Source organism: Physeter macrocephalus, chromosome 21, assembly GCF_002837175.3.
Source record: "Physeter macrocephalus isolate SW-GA chromosome 21, ASM283717v5, whole genome shotgun sequence".
Classification (NCBI taxonomy): Eukaryota; Metazoa; Chordata; class Mammalia; order Artiodactyla; family Physeteridae; genus Physeter; species Physeter macrocephalus.
In genome coordinates, this window is record NC_041234.1 from 35,195,632 (window position 1) to 35,214,111 (window position 18,480).

Consider the following 18,480-nt stretch of genomic DNA (forward strand, 5'->3'; position numbering starts at 1 on the left):
CAGTGAGAGACCCGTGTACCACAAAAAAAAAAAAAAAAAAAAAAAAAAAAAAAAAAAGGCCTGCTGAAATACATACGATAAAACACTGCTTTATTTTATTTTCCATCTTTTGCTTTCTCCATTGGGTCTTTCTGATGATGTTTATGTTTTATTTCAGCTTTACTGCCTTCAATTATCTTACTTTTGATTCCTTGCATTTCATTTTGCTACACCACAATGCCCAGTGAATAAATTCCGAGTCCCTTGCACAAGTGTGGAGGAAGGCAGTGCATTTCCTCTTAGCTATACTTTTCCCAGCTGGCCAGCTCCACCTGGTTGCATCCCCCTGAATGTGGAGGAATGTCCCCTGCAGCCACCTCTGGATACCACCCCAGACATAGATCCTCTGGCTGGTGCTGGGCTTCCCAGGCACTGGGGGCCCGACCAGATGTGCCATGAGGTCACCGCCCCAGCACCAGCAGCCCTGGACCCCAGGTGACTGCCCCAGGGAGGCGCAGGAACCCCTCACACCCTCTTGGCTCTGTCCCGCCCATCCTGTGCAGTGCCCTGGAGCAGAGGCAAAGGCGGGGGGCAGGGAGCAGGGTCACTGGGGCCAGTTACAATCCTGTCCAAGTTCTGAGGGTTCTGAGGGCTCTTGACCAGGAAGTGCAGGCCTAGGCTCCAAGCCACAATTGACTTTTGAGTGCTGATTTTTTATCCACAGACCTGATTTAACTCAATTTTTGTTTTTGCTTTTGTTTTGGGGGTTTGTGGGTGCTTGGGAGTGTTTTTTTGTTTAGGTTCTTTTTTGTAGTTTTCTTGCTATTTTCTATGTAGACAATGTCATCTGCATATATCGGCAGTTTTATTTCTTCATTTCCCATCTATATATTTTTCATTTCTTTTTCTTATCATACTTATTTTAGGGGCTAGAACTTCCTTTTTTTGAATAAGAGTGGAGATGTTGGTCATCCTTTCCTTGTTCCCAATCTTAGTGATAACCATTCAGTCTCTCACTATTAAGTATGAAGTTAGCTGTAGTGTTTTTGTCGATGTTCTTTACCAAGCTTAGGTAATTAATCACTATCCCTAATGTTCTGAAAATTTGTTATCATGAATTGGTGTTGGATTTTGTCAATAATCTTCTCTGTTCCTGGATGTAATCATATTATTTTTGTTCTTTAGCCTTTGTGGACTACATTAATTGATTTTTTGAATGTTGAAACAACACTGCAAACCTGGAAAAACTCTCACTTGGTCATGATGTATAATTTTTTTATACAGTGTTAGATTTGGCTTGCTAATATTTTCTTAACAATTTTTGTGCTTACATTCATGAGGGATTTGATACCTAATGGCTTTTTTGGTATTGTCTTTGTCTGGTTTTGGTGTCAGGTTAATATTGGCCTCATCAAATGAGATGGGAAGATTTTCCTCCTTTTAATTTTTGACAGAGGTTGTGTGGATTGGTGTGACTTCTTTAACTGATTCAAATAATTTTCTATTTAAATCATCTGGGCCCAGAAATTTTTTTGGAAGTTATTTTTTAATTAAAAATTCAAGTTCTTGAATAGTTTTAGTGCTATTCAGATGTCTACTTATTTAATCTTATTTGAGTTTTGATACTTTTTGGTTTTTGAGGAATTGGTCCTTTTCTTCCTAATTGTTGAGTTTATGAGAGTATTCATAGTATTCCCATATTATACTTTGTAAGCTGCAGACTCTGGAACCACATCCTCTGTTTAACTCCTGGCACTGGTGATTTGTGTCATCTCTCTGGTATTTTTGTCAGTCTTGCTAGAGGGTTGTCAATTTCAGTGACAGTTTTGAAAAAATAACAATTTCTTTGATAGTCTCTGTTGCTTTCCTATTTTCAATTTGATTTCCATTCTGGTGTTTATTATTTCCCTTCTTGTAATTTCTTTTGGTTTATTTTTCTCTATTTTCTTAGTTTATTGGGATAGAAACATTTACTTGAGACCTTTTCTCTTTTCTAATATAAGCATTTAGTGCTATAAATTTCCCTGTCGTCACTGTTCCAGCAACTTCATTTTTATTCTGTTCCATGTATATTTTATTTCCTTTGTGATCTCCTTCTTGACCCATGGACTATTTATAAATATGTTGTTTCATTTCAATGTGTTCAGAGATTTTTCCTGTTGTCTTTCCATTATTGATTTCCCATTTTGTTCCATTATGGTCAGAGGACGCACTCTGCATGAATGATATCATTTCTTTTCAACTTGTTAAGGTTTGTTTCATGGCCCAGGATAAAGGTCTATGTTGGTGAATGTTCTGCGGGAACTTGAAAAAAATGTATTCTGCCTGTTATTGACTGGAGTGTTCTATATATGTCAATTAGATCGTGTTTTAGTTGACTGTTTCTTCAGATCTATAATATTCCTTTTGGTATTCTATTTATCAACAGTTGTTTTATCAGTTGCTCAGAGGACTTTGATTTGTCTAATTCTCCCTTGATGACTCTTCTCTCTTTTCTGCTCTTGGGGAAGCTGTTCATGTAGACAGCAGGTCTGGATGGCACCAGGGCTGAGGGTCAATTTGCTAGGACAAATTAATTAATACCTACTTAGCTTCAATAGTGTACAAAATACAGCTCCTATACAGCTCTTTCCATTATTTCTTGTTGTCAATTTCAGTGACAGTTTTGAAAAAATAACAATTTCTTTGATAGTCTCTGTTGTTTTCCTATTTTCAATTTGATTTCCATTCTGGTGTTTATTATTTCCCTTCTTGTAATTTCTTTTGGTTTATTTTTCTCTATTTTCTTAGTTTATTGGGATAGAAACATTTACTTGAGACCTTTTCTCTTTTCTAATATAAGCATTTAGTGCTATAAATTTCCCTGTCGTCACTGTTCCAGCAACTTCATTTTTATTCTGTTCCATGTATATTTTATTTCCTTTGTGATCTCCTTCTTGACCCATGGACTATTTATAAATATGTTGTTTCATTTCAATGTGTTCAGAGATTTTTCCTGTTGTCTTTCCATTATTGATTTCCCATTTTGTTCCATTATGGTCAGAGGACGCACTCTGCATGAATGATATCATTTCTTTTCAACTTGTTAAGGTTTGTTTCATGGCCCAGGATAAAGGTCTATGTTGGTGAATGTTCTGCGGGAACTTGAAAAAAATGTATTCTGCCTGTTATTGACTGGAGTGTTCTATATATGTCAATTAGATCGTGTTTTAGTTGACTGTTTCTTCAGATCTATAATATTCCTTTTGGTATTCTATTTATCAACAGTTGTTTTATCAGTTGCTCAGAGGACTTTGATTTGTCTAATTCTCCCTTGATGACTCTTCTCTCTTTTCTGCTCTTGGGGAAGCTGTTCATGTAGACAGCAGGTCTGGATGGCACCAGGGCTGAGGGTCAATTTGCTAGGACAAATTAATTAATACCTACTTAGCTTCAATAGTGTACAAAATACAGCTCCTATACAGCTCTTTCCATTATTTCTTCAAATATTCTTTCTGCCACTTTCTCTCTCTCCTCCTTCTGGGATTTCTGTAATGCATGCATTGGTGCTAACGATGGTGCACCATAGTTCTCTTGGTCTCTTTTCATTTTGCTTCATTATTTTCTCCTTCTCATAGTCAGAATGGATGATCTCAAGTGCCTGGCCTTCAACTTTACTGTTTCTTCTGTGATTTTAAATCTGCTGTTGAAAACCTCTACTGAATTAAAAAAAATTCTTTCACCTCTTTTTACTTTTCTTAATGTGGCCACAAGAATGTTTAAAATTATCTATGTGGGCTACCCTGGTGGCGCAGTGGTTGAGAGTCCGCCTGCCGATGCAGGGGACACGGGTTCGTGCCCCGGTCCGGGAAGATCCCACATGCCGCGGAGCAGCTGGGCCCGTGAGCCATGGCCGCTGAGCCTGCGTGTCAGGAGCCTGTGCTCCACAACGGGAGAGGCCACAACAGTGAGAGGCCCGCGTACCGCAAAATAAATAAATAAATAAATAAATAAATAAATAAAATAAAAATAAATAAAAAATAAAATTATCTATGTGGCTCCTGTTATATGTTCCTGTGTGTGTGTGTCTGTGTGTGTGTGTGTGTGGTGTGCATGTTTATTTTTAACAGCAATTTTGGTTTCACAGCAAAATTAAGAGAAAGGTACAGAAATTTCCCAATTACTCCCTGCCTCTACATATGCATAGCTTCCCGCATTATCAACATCCCTCACCAGAGTGGTACATCTGTTATGATTGGTGAACTCACATTGTCACATCCATCATAAGTACCCAAAGTCCATAGTTTATATGAGGGTTCACTCGGTACTGTGCATTCTATGGAAATGCACATTTATACATGCATAAATGGAAATGCATTTATACATTTGGAAAAATGTATAAATGACATGTATCCATCATTATAGAGCCATATAGGGTGTTTTTACTGCCCTAAAATTCCTCTGTGCTCCACATATTCATGCCTCCCCACCTGAAACCCTAGCAACCACTGATCTTCTTATTGTCTCCATAGTTTTGCCTTTTCCAAAATATCATGAAGCTGGAATCTTACAGCTGTGTAGCTTTTTCAGATTGGTTTCTTTCACTTAGTAATATGCATTTAAGGTTCCTCATTGTCTTCTCATGGCTTGACAGTTCATTTCTTTTAAGCACTGAATAATATTCCATTGTCTGGATGTACCACAGTTTATGTTTCCATTATACCTACTGAAGGTTGAACTTCAAGGTTGCCTCTAAATTTTGGCAAACATGAATAAAGCTGCTATGAACATACAAGTGCATGATTTTTTTGTGGACATAAGTTTTTAAATTCTTTGGGTAAATACCAAGGGGTGTGATTCCTGGATAATATATTAGAGTGTGTTTAGTTTCATAAGAGATTGCCAAACTATCTTCAAAAGTTGGCTATACCATTTGTATTTCCACCAGCAATGAATGAGAGGTCCCATTGCTGTACATTCTCACCAGCATTTGTTCTTGTCAGTATTCCAGATTTTGTCCATTCTAATAGGTGTGTAGTGGTATTTCATTGTTTTAATTGGAATTTTCCTGATAACATATGATGTGGAGCATCTCTTCCTACCTTTATTTTCCATCTGCATATCTTCTGAGGTGAGATGTCTGTGAAGGTCTTTGGCCCATTTTTTTGATTGAGTTTTTTGGGTTTTTATTGTTGGGTTTTAAGTGTTTGTATGTTTTGGATAACAGTCCTTTTTCAGATATGCTTTTGTAAATATATTCTCTCAGTCCATGGTTTGTGTTTTCATTCTCCTGATAGTGTCTATTGCAGAGAAGATGTTTTAAATTTTAATTAGGTCCAACTTATCAGTTGTTTTTAATGGATTGTGCCTTTGCTGTTGTATCTAAAAAGTCACTGCGATATCCAAAGTCTTCTAGACTTTTTTTCTTACGTTATCTTCTATGAGTTTTAGAGTTTTACATTTTACATTTAGGCCTACAATATATTTTAGATAATTTCTGTGATGTAGTGAATTTTTCATTTGTTATCTGACATTCCAGCTCCAGAATTTTATGGGTTCCTTTTCACAGTTTCAATCTATTTATTACAATTTTCTATTTTGTGAGACATTGTTCTCCTGATTTCCTTTAATTCTTTATTCATAGTTTCCTTTATCTTTTTGAGCATATTTAAAGCAGGTATTTAAATGCCTTTTCTAGTAATTCCAATATCTGTTCTTCTTCATGGACCATTTCCACTAATTATTTATTTTGTAAATGGTACTGTGGACAAAGAATGTCACCTGCCATATCAGTAAACAAAGGATGTTGCAGCCATCAAGCCATCAGCCACTGCAGATGCCCCCCACCCTGAAGGTGTACTCTGAGGGAATTCAGGATGGAGAAAACAGGATACTGCCCCTAGACAGTTAAGGTGCACATCAAAGGAATGATTTCAATGAGCCCCAAATCTTGCATCTTCCCGTACATAGAAAAGTGCCTAATTCATTAACTTGAGATGTCTGGTTTTTCCTTCCAACTACCTAGTGTTTTTTGGCGGAAACTCCTATATATCCCGGCTCCTTCCTTACCTTGCTAGAGTAGTCCCTGAGAGCTGAGAGGCTGTCTCCCAGGCTTAAGTCCTCATTATGTCTTCTGAATAAAACGTATTTCTCAACTGTTAGCTTGTGCATTTTTTGTCAGTTGACAGTACATAGGTTCTTATCTCTTCTCATTCTTTGAAATTTTTGTTGAAAACTACATTTGGAATGTTATAAAGAGGCAACTCTGGAAATGAAATTCTCCTCCCTTTCTTGAGTTTATTGTTGTTTGTATTTTTAGGGACTTTTAAAAATTATTTTTGAGAGACTCTATCCTTTGCCGTATGTGGTCATTGAAGACTATCTCATTACCTTTGTTCATTAGCTTTTATTAGTTCATTTATTTGTCCATTAGCTTTTATTTCATTAGCCAGTGTTTTCACAGAGAACCCCTTAAATGTTTGGATAAAAAAAAAAACTCAGTCTTTTCAGGTAGACTATGTGTGTGCATTTGGGCACAACTTCAACACTTACCTAGGCAGATTACAACTCTGCGTTCACCTTCATTTCTTGTTTATACACAAACACACACACACTGCACATACGTAAAAAGAGACAGAGAAAGAGAGAAGAATTTAGTATAAGGAATTGAAGCATGTAACTTGTAAGACAGAACAGCAGGCTGAAAATTCAGGTGAAAGATGATTTTACAGTCTTGAATCTGAAATCAGCCGGAAAGGCCATCAGGTAGGAAACTCAGGCAGGATTTCTATGCAGCAGACTTGAGGAAGAAAAAAAGCTTGTTCAAGAAACCTTAGACTTTGCCCTTAGAGCTTCGCCTTGGATGATGCCCACCCAAATAATGAAGAGTAATCTGCTTTACTCCAAGTCTACTAACTGTAAATATTAATCACATCTAAAAATATCTTCACAGCAACATCCAGAGTGGTGTTTGGCCAAACAACTAGACACCATAACCAGGCACGTTGACAAAAAATATTAACTATCACAATTTGCATGTAAATGTTTTTGAGGAACACTGTCCCCAAAGTCACTTCTCTGAGATGAGAGAGATCTGAATTAGGTGAAAAAAAGGTAAGACCTTTGCATTAGACCTTCAGGGAGCCACCAGACATTTCCAAACGGACAATCACAATTCTTTGAGAACAAGGATCTGCTGCTTTCACCAGCACCAGGAAACCACACTGGGAACATGGGTTGACATAAAACCCAGGAGGTGGGGTGGGACAAAAGTAAGTTAAAATGTCACAATGCACTCCTACCAGGTTTTAGTCACCTTTTTCTTGTTTAAGCATTCGATTGGTTGCTATAAACCTTTGACTGCTTTCCAGACATCTGAAAAGTTGATTTTGATGTTGATTTTACCAGTGCTTTTGTAGAGGGATGGTCCTTTGGAACTCCCTAATCTGGCATTTTTGTTGATGTCACTACTATCAAGATGCATTTTAAGGAACATTAAAAAAAAGAACGTTTGTAAAAGAAAGCTTACCCTCCATAGAATGCAGTGTATTTTTCGTCATCAGTTGACCACAGTCTGGAAATTTTTACAGTAGTGGACCTACTCATAACCATAGTACTGACTAGAATTAATATGATTTGTTGAGCATTTTACTCTGAGCAACTGATGCCCAAATTGCCTCACATGTGTGATCTCCTTTGATCCACACAGACACTGAAGCAATATGTTCTATTTAACCTAAGAACAAAAGAGGCAGATCATGTAGGAATGTTCCCTATTTTATTGAATAAGAAACTGAGGATTAGCCACTGACACAATATCAAGAGGAGAAAATCTAGCAAAATTAGGTTTGTCACTCAATTTGGGGCAAGTCAACTTCTTGACCCTTGTAAAATGGTCCATTGTAAAATGGCAACAAGAATATCTACATGCTAGGAAAGTTCTGAAGGTATAATGGTATAACATATGTTCAATTGCTAGCAGACATGTGCTCAACTAATATTTAGACTAATATTTAAACTAACAATGGTAATGAGGATTAGGGCTGCTATGTTCTCAGCCTCCACTATGAATGTCCAGCACTAAATAGCTAATTTCATTAAATAAACTGCCAAACTGCACTGACTGTACAGGAGAAATAACAAGTCATTTCATGTTGTCATTCATCAGAATATTGCAATATGGACCTAGCCTCAAAAGGAATTTATGTTTGAAAATTAATATTCAGGCATTGAGATGTAACACAGGCCCAGAGTTGGAATATTGTTGCTTAATTTGGTGAAAAATCTAACCTTTCTGATTCTAAGTTTACAATTTACTGTGAAAAGGCATCATAAGAAATCATTGGAGAAAATCTGAAAACCAAAAGCAAATACTTTGAAAAGACCAATATAATTGACAAGCCTCTATCCAGGCTAGCTAAGAAAAAAGAGGATATAAGTTGCTAATATAAGAAATGAAAGCGAAGAGATCACTACAGATCCCATAGGCACTGAAAGGGTAACAGTATATAATAAACAACTCTATGCCCACAAACTTGATAACCCTGACCAATTCCTAAAAAGACACAATTATCCAATACTCCCACAAGAAGAAATAAACAATCTGAATAGGCTTCTATTTATTAAAGGAGTTGAATTAATGATTAATACCTTCCAAAGCAGAAAACCACAGGCCAAGATGGGTTGGCCATTGAATTCTAACAAATAATTGAAGAAGGAATTACATCAGTTCTGTAAAAGCTACTCCAGGAGATAGAACAAGGTAGAATACTTCCTAACTCATTCTATGAGGCCAGCTTTGTCCTAATACCAAGCCCAGGCAAAAACATTATAAGAAAAATACACATCAATATCTTTCATTAACACAAATACAAAATCCTCAATAAAATAGTAGTAAATCAAATACTATAATTTATAAGAACAGTGCCTATATCATGAACATGTGAGATTTTGAATTTACCAAGAGAAAAGTGACTCATTCCCTACAAGAGAAACTCCGTAAGACTGGGTTTCTCAGTAGAAACCTTGCAGGTCAGGAGAGAGAATGATGTATTCAAAATTCTGAAAGAAAAAAAAATGCCTACCAAGAATACTTTCCTCAGCAAAGCTGTCCTTTGCATATAAAGGAGAGATAAAACTTTGCCAGCCAAACAAAAAATGAGGTAATTAATCACCACAAAACCTGCCTTTACAAGAAATCCTAAAGGGAGTCTTCAAGCTGAACCAAAATTATGCTAATTAGTAACATGTAAACCTGTAAAAGTATAAAACTCACTATAGTCAAACTCAAAATACTCCAAAACTGTAATGGCAGTGTGTAAATCACATTTAACTTGAGTGTAGAGGTTAAAAGACACACACACAAAAATAAATTAAAAATAACTTTAGCTAAATAATTTGATAATGGATACACTAAGTAAAACAATATAAATCGTGACATCAAAAACATAAACGTGATGGTAAAGTAAAAGTATAGAGTTTTTGTATGCAATCAAAATTAAATTGTTATTGCCACACAGCTCGCAGTGCCATGTTGGCAGGGTTGTCTGGAATGACTCTGTTTCAGAGGAGAGAAGACAAGATGGTGGAGTAGAAGATGCTTAGTTCACCTCTTCCCACGAGAACATAAAATCACAACCAACTGCTGAACAATCAACAATAAAGAAGACTGGAACCTACTGAAGACAAAGAAGAAATCACAATGAGATGGTAGGAGGGGTGCACTCACAATTTAATCAAATCTCATACCCCCCAGTGGGTGACCCAGAAACTGGAGAATAATTATATCACAGAAGTTCTCCCATGGGTGTGTGAGTTCTGAACCCCATGTCATGCTCCCCAGGCTGGGGGTCTGGCTACAGGAGAAGGAGCCCTAAGAGCATTTGGCTTTGAAGGCCACCAGGTCTTGTTCACAGGAGCTCCAGAAGAGTGGGGGAAACAGAGACTCCAATATTGGAGGATGAACACAAGATCTCATTTGCACCAGGACCTGGTGCAATGTAGGAGCCTGGGCCAGACCTACATGATGGTCTTGAATTTATTCAGATATGCAAGAGTGGTTCAAAATTTGAAAATCAATTGATATAATCTATCCTATCAACAGTCTGAAGAAGATAATTGCATGAATATATATATATATATATATATGCAGAAATTGGATTGAACAAAATCCAATGCCCATTCAGCAAAGTAGGACCATGGGAACTTCCTCAATTTGAGAAGTTCATCTACAAAAACCTACCGTTAATATCACATTCAGCAAGATGGTAGAATACCATCCTTTCTACCATCCTCTTCCCACAGAGGGATAGATTTTCATAATCACCCCAGCATAAGAGTACCTTTGTGGAAGTTCTGGAGTCCAGAGAAATTCCAGCACACCAATGGAGCAAAATAATCCCAGAATAGACACACTGAAGAGGGTAAGAAGCACAGTTTCACCTGACCCACATCACCCCTCCCCCAAGGCTGCACAGCTCAGTGCCAAGAGAGATCCCCTCAACACAATTTCTCCCACAAGGGAGAGTGAAAACATAGTGAGTGAACTCATGGCTTCCCCAGCAAAAAGTCCACTTCTTTCTTGCCCCACCCAGAATACTGAGGTAGGTGGAAGAGTTTGGGTGTAGGGAAAAGAAGTGGGGACTCACAACAACCAGGGCTCAGAATTCAATAATGGGCCATAGATCCTATTGTCAGCTTCACAGACCACAACAGGAGGCACACCCATGAGTCACTTGGTATGTCTCACCTTCAGAACGCTCCCTCCCCCAACTGGCCCACAGGAATTCCCAAAACACAGCTGTATTCAGCCTCCCCTGTGGCCGGCTCCCATTGCTTGACCCCACAGATCGCAAGTGTGATCCTCTGCAGACAGCTTGAGAAAACATGCCAACGGCCATCTCAACTCTGCAGAATTGGGAGAAGGCACACAAACTTGAGCATTTCAGGGAACTGCCCTATGGTAAACAAACAGGAGGCTCTCAGCACCTTGCCAGGTATTGTGGGATCAAGAGAGGCTTAACATCTTAGGAATTCCCTCCTCCTAAGAGGGAACAAAAAGTGCAGAGTTGGTGCATCCATAGAAATGGTCTGAAAGTGCCTCAAAATCCATAGCTGGGCTAACTGGTGAAGGTGTTTCTCTCCTATAGCCAGTCTGTAAGAACTGTAGGAGGTGACTACATCTTCAAATGTGACAACAGCAAAAAAGGTCTTCAAGGTTAATGGAAAATCAAGAAAGCATGATACTACCGAAGGAACATAATAATATTCCAGTAACTGACCCCAAAGAAATGAAGAGCTATGAATTGTCTGACAAAAATTCAAAATAGTTGTTTTAAGGATGTTGGTGAGCTACCAGAGAACACAGATAATTCAGCAAAATCAGGAAAACCATACATGAATAAAATTAGAATTTCAATAAAGAAATAGAAATAATGAAAAAGAACCAAAGAGAAATTCTAGAGCTGAAGAAAACATAGAATAAAGAAAAATTCCATAGAGAACACCAAAAACAGACTTCATCATGCAGAATAAAAATCTGTGAACTCAAAGACAGGTCATTTGAAATTATCATGTCAGAGGACAACAAAGAGTGAAAGGACCAAAGATAGCCTACAGGATTCATCAGACACCATGAGGGAACTAATATACAGATTATGAGAGTCCCAGAAGAAGAAGAGAGCAAGAAAGAGATGTAAAGCTTACTTAAAGAAATAATGGCTGAAAACATTCCAAATCTTGAAAGATCTATTTATGGATATCCAGGAACATGAAGGTCAAAGGTGCCCAAAGAGGTTCAACTCAAATTGAATTTCACCAAGACACATTACAATCAAACTGTAAATAATCAAAGACAAAGAGAATTTTGAATTCACCAAGAGAAAAGTGATTCATTCCATACAAGAGAAACTCCATGAGATTCTAGATTTCTCAGTAGAAACCTTGCAGTTCAGGAGAGAGTGAGATGATATGTTCAAAATGCTGAAAGAAAAAAAAAAGCCTACCAAGAATACTTTACCCAGTAAAGCTGTCCTGTGGAAATAAAGAAGAGATAAAACTGCCAGCCAAACAAAAAGTGAGGTAATTAATCACGACTAAACCTGCCTTTACAAGAAATGCTACAGGAAGTTCTTCAAGCTGAACCAAAATGATGCTAATTAGTAACATGTAAACCTATAAAAGTATAAAACTAAAAGTATAAAACTCACTGGTAAATGTAAGTATATAGTCAAACTCAAAATACTACAAAACTTTAATGGTGGTGTGTAAATCACATTTAACTCGAGTGTAAAGGTTAAAAAAACAAAAGAATTAAAAATAACTATGCTGGGGGCTTCCCTGGTGGCGCAGTGGTTGAGAGTCCGCCTGCTGATGCAGGGGACATGGGTTCGTGCCCCGGTCCAGGAAGATACCACCTGCCACGGAGCAGCTGGACCCGTGAGCCATGGCCGCTGAGCCTGCACATCTGGAGCCTGTGCTCCACAACGGGAGAGGCCACAACAGTGAGAGGCCCGTGTACCACAAAACAAACAAACAAACAAACAAAAAACTATGCTGGGAGGACCTTCAAGATGGTGGAGGAGTAAGACGTAGAGATCACCTTCCTCCCCACAAATAAATCAAAAATACATCTACATGTGGAACAACTCCTACAGAACACCTCCTGAACACTGGCAGAAGATCTCAGACTTCCCAAAAGGCAAGAAACTCCCCCCGTACCTAGATAGGGCAAAAGAAAAAAGACAACACAGAGACAAAAGAATGTGGACTGGACCTGCCCCTCTGGGAGGGAGCTGTGAAGGAGGAAAAGTTTCCACAAACTAGGAAGCCCCTTCACTGGCAGAGACGGGGGGATTGGCAGGGGGGGAAACTTTGGAGCCACGGAGGAGAGCGCAGCAACAGGGGTGCAGAGGGCAAAGTGGAGAGATTCCTGCACAGAGGATCAGTGCCAAACAGCACTCACCAGCTTGAGAAGCTTTTCTGCTCAACCACTGGGGTGGGTGGGGGCTGGGAGCTGAGGCTCAGGCTTCGGAGGTCAAATCCCAGGGAGAGGACTGGAGTTGGCTGTGTGAACACAGCCTGGAGGGGGTTAGTGCACCACAGCTAACTGGGAGGGAGTGCAGGTAAAAGTTTGGAACTGCCTAAGAGTTAAGAGACAATTGTTTCAGGGTGCACAAGGAGAGGAGATTCAGAACACCACCTAAATGAGTTTTAGAGATGGGCTTGAGCCACGGCTATCAGCGTGGACACAAGAGATGGGCATGAAATGCTAAGGCTGCTGCTGCAGCCACCAAGAAGCCTGTGTGTAAGCATAGGTCACTATCCACACCTCCCTCCCTGGAGCCTGTGCAACCCACCACTGCCAGGGTCTCGTGATCCAGGGACAACTTCTCCGGGAGAACACACGGCACACCTCAGGCTGTTGCAATGGCACACCGGCCTCTGCCCTCACAGGCTCGGTCCACATTCCATACCCCTCCGTCCCGCCAGCCTGAGTGAGCCAGAGCCCACTAATCAGCCGCTTCTTTAAGCCCCTCCATTCTGGGCGAAAAACAGACGCCCTCAGGCGACCTACTTGCAGAAGTGGGGCCAAATCCAATGCTGAACCCCAGGAGCTGTGTAAACAAAGAAGAGAAAGGGAAATGTCTCCATGCAGCCTCAGGAGCAGCAGATTAAACCCCCACAAGCAACTTGATGTACTCTGCATCTGTGGAATAACTGAAGGGACAACGAATCATGCCAAAATTGAGGTGGTGGACTTGGGGAGCAACTGTAGACTTGGGGTTTGCTGTATGCACCTGACTAGTTTCTAATTTTTATGTTTATCCTAGCATAGATTTAGCATTTCTTATCATTGGTGGATTTGTTTATTGGTTTGGTTGCTCTCATATTTTTTTTACTTAAAAAAATTTTTAATAATACTTTTTTAGTTTTAATAACTTTATTATTTTTTTCTTTTATTTCTCCCTTTTCTTCTGAGTCATGTGGCTGAAAGGGTCTTGGTGCTCCATCTGGGTGTCAGGCCTGAGCCTCATAGGTGGGAGAGCTGAGTTCAGGACATTGGTCCACCAGAGATCTCCTGGTTCCATGTAATATCAAATGGTGAAAATCTCCCAGAGATCTCCATCTCAATGCTAAGACCCATCTCCACTCAACGACCAGCAAGCTACAGTGCTGGACACCCTATGCAAAACAACTAGCAAGACAAGAACATAACCCCACCCACTAGCAGAAAGGCTGCCTAAAATCATAAGGTCACAGACACCCCAAAACACACCACCAGATGCGGACCTGCCCACCAGAAAGACAAGATCCAGCCTCATCCACCAGAACATAGGCACTAGTCCCCTCCACCAGAAAGCCTACACAACCCACTGAACCAACCTTAGCCACTGGGGGCAGACACCAAAAACAACGTGAACTACCAACCTGTAGCCTGGGAAAAGGAGACCCCAAACACAGTAAGTTAAGCAAAATGAGAAGACAGACAAACACACAGCAGATGAAGGAGCAACATAAAACCCCACCAGACCAAACAAATGAAGAGGAAATAGGCAATTTACTTGAAAAAGAATTCAGAGTAATGATAGTAAAAATGATCCAAAATCTTGGATTTTTCTTTGTATTTAATTTTTGATAGTTTGATTAATATGTGTCTTAGTGTGTTTCTCCCTGAATTTTTCCTGTAGGAATGGGACTCTCTGTGCTTCCTGGACTTGGTTGACTGTTTCCTTTCCCATATTAGGGAATTTTTCAACTATAATCTCTTCAAATATTTTTCAGTACCTTTCCTTTTCTTCTTCTGGGACCCCTATAGTTCGAATGTTGGTGCATTTAATGCTGTCCCAGAGGTCTCTGAGACTGTCCTCAATTATTTTCATTCTTATTTATTTATTCTGCTCTGCAGTAGTTATTTCCACTATTCTATCTTCCATATCACTTATTAGTTCTTCTGCCTCAGTTATTCTCCTATTGATTCCTTCTAGTGTATTTTCCATTTCAGTTTTGTGTTCTCCATCACTGATTGTTCTTTAGTTCTTCTAGGTCTTTGTTAAATATTTCTTGTATCTTCTCAATCTGTGTCTCCATTCTATTTTTGAGGTCTTGGCTCATCTTTACTATGATTACTCTGAATTTTTCAGGTATATTGCCTATTTCCTCTTCATTTATTTGGTCTTGTGGGGTTTTACCTTGCTCCTTCTTCTGTGATATATTTCTCTGTCATCTCATTTTGTCTAACCTACTGTTATGGTCTCCTTTCCTCAGGCTGCAGTGTCTGTAGTTCCTCTTGCTTTTGTTGTCTGCTCCCAGTCAGTGAGGTTGGTCCAGGGGCTTGTGTAGGCTTCCCAGTGGGAGGGACTGGTGCCTGTGCTTGGGGGTGTGAAGCTGAGTCTTTTCCCTCTGAAAGGCAGGGCCACAACAGGTAGTGTGTTTTGGGGTGTCTGTGATCTTAGTATGACTTTAGGCAGCCTGTCTGATGATGAGTGAGGCTATGTTCCTGTCTTGCTGGTTGCTTGGTGTGAAGTGTCCAGCACTGGAGCCTGCAGGCTGTTGTGTGGGGCTGCGTCTTGGTGTTGATATGGATATCTCCGGAAGTATGCACACCGATTAATATTCCCTGGGCCCAGCTATTCTCTGGCGGTCCAGTGTGCTGGACTTAGTACTACCACCCCAGAGGCCCAGGCCTGACCCCTGGATGGGAAACCAAGTGCCCACAAGCTGCCCAATGTAGCCAGAGATAAAAGAAATAACAGAAACGAAACCTAAGGCAAAGAGCAAAAACAACAGCAAACAAACAGCAGCAAGAACAACACAACACACACACATAGAATAAAATAAAATTAAAAAATTTAAAAAAACAGGAGAACAAACAAACAAAAGAATTCAAACATGAGAAAAGTCAATAAGGCCTTAACCAACAAAAATAAAAAATGAAAAATAAAACAAAAACAGATAGCAAACAAACAAGAAAAGTGAAGAAAACATAAAATATGCACATATAAACAATCAAAAAAATAAAGAAAAAGTAAAATGAAAAAGCAAAGAACAAAACAAGAAACAAGTAAAGTAAAAATAGAAAAAATATATATATTTAAAAAATAAAAATAAATGATAAAAAATAATAAAAGGAACAACACCAACAACTGAACAAAATGAAACAAACAAAAAAAGAATAATAGAATTAAGAATATTTTCCTGGGCCCTCCTCTGTCAGTGTCCTTGCTCCCTCAGTGAGCCACAGCCAATCCCCACCTTCCCAGGAGGACCTCCAATACCTCTAGGTAGGTCTCTGGACCTACTGTGGGCACTGTGGGGCCAGCTCAGACTCTGACCTGGCTTGACTCCCACATGTATGTTCCCTCAAACTCCAGTCCTGTGAAGGCTAGATCGGTCTCAATTGTGGGAACACTCATTGTCTATTCAGGTATTCCACAGAGTCTGGATTTACCAAGCCAATCTTGGGGATTTAATCCATGGCTTGTGCAGCTGCATGGAAAGACTTCCATTCCTCTTCCTTAGTCGCATGGCCCCTGGGGCTCAGTTCTCATTTTGACCCCACCTCTGCATGTGTACCACACTCAGGCATCTGTTCCTTGCCCAGGTGTGAGTGAGTGAAAGCAGCGGCTGCTTGGGGCACACTTACTCAGGCCAGGGAGGGGTATGGCGGCCACAATTGGGGTGTTCATGAGTTGCCTGCAGCAGCAGTGACCAGCAGGCAGTTGCAACAGGCTGGGGCATGCTCACTCTGGTAGGAGTGCCTGGCAGTGCCTGCAGAGGCAGGAGCTGGCATGTGGGGGCAGTGGTGGCCCCACCCCCTCACACCTCTCAACAATGGTGCCCCGCTTTCCAGGCAGTGCATACTTCCTCTAGGGGCATTCCCAGCTGTGCATCCCCACACTCCTGTCCCCACTGCTATATCCACGCAGCTTACAGCACTCCTCTGCCCGGATCTGTTCTCCCAACCACACGCTTTAGCACTCAGCACCAGCCAGCATCGGCAGATGCTCATCCCAGGCAGGGGAGCCCAGGGCTGATTCCCAAGGAGGCTTTGGTATGGGCAGCACTCAGGCCCCTGGAGCCCACATGGGCAGAGGAGACCCTGGCCCCAGGGATGGGTGTGCCCACTCAGATGGGAGCCCTTCCTAATGCCCATGGAGGCTGAAGAAGTCAGCAGGTGGGGAAAGGGGTTATAATGGCAGTTCTGCTCCTTGTACGCCACTCAAAAATGACACCTTGCTTTTATGGTGTCCCAGGTTTATTCTGCAGACTTTCCCAGGTGTGCAGCTCCTTATTCTTGTCCCTTCAAGCTATCTTTTCACAGCCAACAGCTGTCCCCTCCCTGGGTCCATGCTCCAAACCCCAATTTCCAGTACCCAGCCTCCCTTCGCAACAGGTGGCTCATGACTCAGGATGGAATGTGCAGAGCTGCAGTGTAGACCATGCAGTTCTTACTTTTTACTGCCTTCCACAGACTGTCCACTGCATTCTCCTTTGATCCCCTGAAGGTCCTTTTCTGTCCCAGCTGACTTCCCCACCATGAGAGAGTTTTTCTGTGTGTGAGGACCTCCCCTCACCTTCAGCTTCTCACCAGGGTTGGTGGTCCCTTTTTTTTTTTTTTTGTGGTACGTGGGCCTCTCACCGCTGTGGCCCCTCCCATTGCGGAGCACAGGCTCCGGACGCGCAGGCCCAGCGGCCACGGCTCACGGGCCCAGCCGCTCCACGGCATGCAGGATCCTCCCAGACCGGGGCGCGAACCCGGCTCCCCTGCATCGGCAGGCGGACGCGCAAACACTGCGCCACCAGGGAAGCCCTGGTGGTCCCTTTTATGATTCCTCTTTTCTTTTTTTCTTCTTTCTTTCACCCTAGCCAGTTGTGAGGGGATGTTTCTTGTCCTTTTAGGTGTCCAAAGTCTTCCGCTAATGTTCAGCAGGTGCTCTATGAGAACTGTTACGTTTGTAGTTGTATTCTTTTTTTTAAAACATCTTTATTGGAATATAACTGTTTTACAATGGTGTGTTAGCTTCTGCTTTACAACAAAGTGAATCAGTTATACATACACATATGTTCCCATATCTCTTCCCTCTTGTGTCTCCCTCCCTCCCCACCCCCATCCCACCCCTCTAGGTGGTCACAAAGCACAGAGCTGATCTCCCTGTGCTATGCGGCTGCTTCCCACTAGCTATCTATTTTACATTTGGTAGTGTGTATATGTACATGCCACTCTCTCACTTCGTCAGAGCTTAACCTTCCCCCTCCCCATATCCTCAAGTCTATGCTCTAGTAGGTCTGTGTTTTATTCCCGTCCTACCACTAATCTCTTCATGACATTTTTTTCTTAGATTCCATATATATGTGTTAGCATACAGTATTTGTTTTTCTCCTTCTGACTTACTTCACTCTGTATGACAGACTCCAGGTCTATCCACCTAATTACAAATAACTCAGTTTCATTTCTTTTTATGGCTGAGTAATATTCCATTGTATATATGTGCCACATCTTCTTTATCCATTCATCTGTTGATG

At 40.8% G+C, this 18,480-nt stretch overlaps 1 protein-coding gene and 1 pseudogene across 1 annotated transcript in view; one reads left to right on the forward strand and one right to left on the reverse strand.

Annotated features, from left to right (window-relative positions):
- LOC112062694 (probable G-protein coupled receptor 160) overlaps positions 1-1,241 on the reverse strand; it is a 3,427-nt pseudogene extending 2,186 nt beyond the window's left edge.
- The window catches only part of ALAS2 (5'-aminolevulinate synthase 2), a 94,759-nt gene that overhangs the window by 36,227 nt on the left and 40,052 nt on the right, over positions 1-18,480 (forward strand). The gene's annotated exons all lie outside the window — the stretch shown is intronic.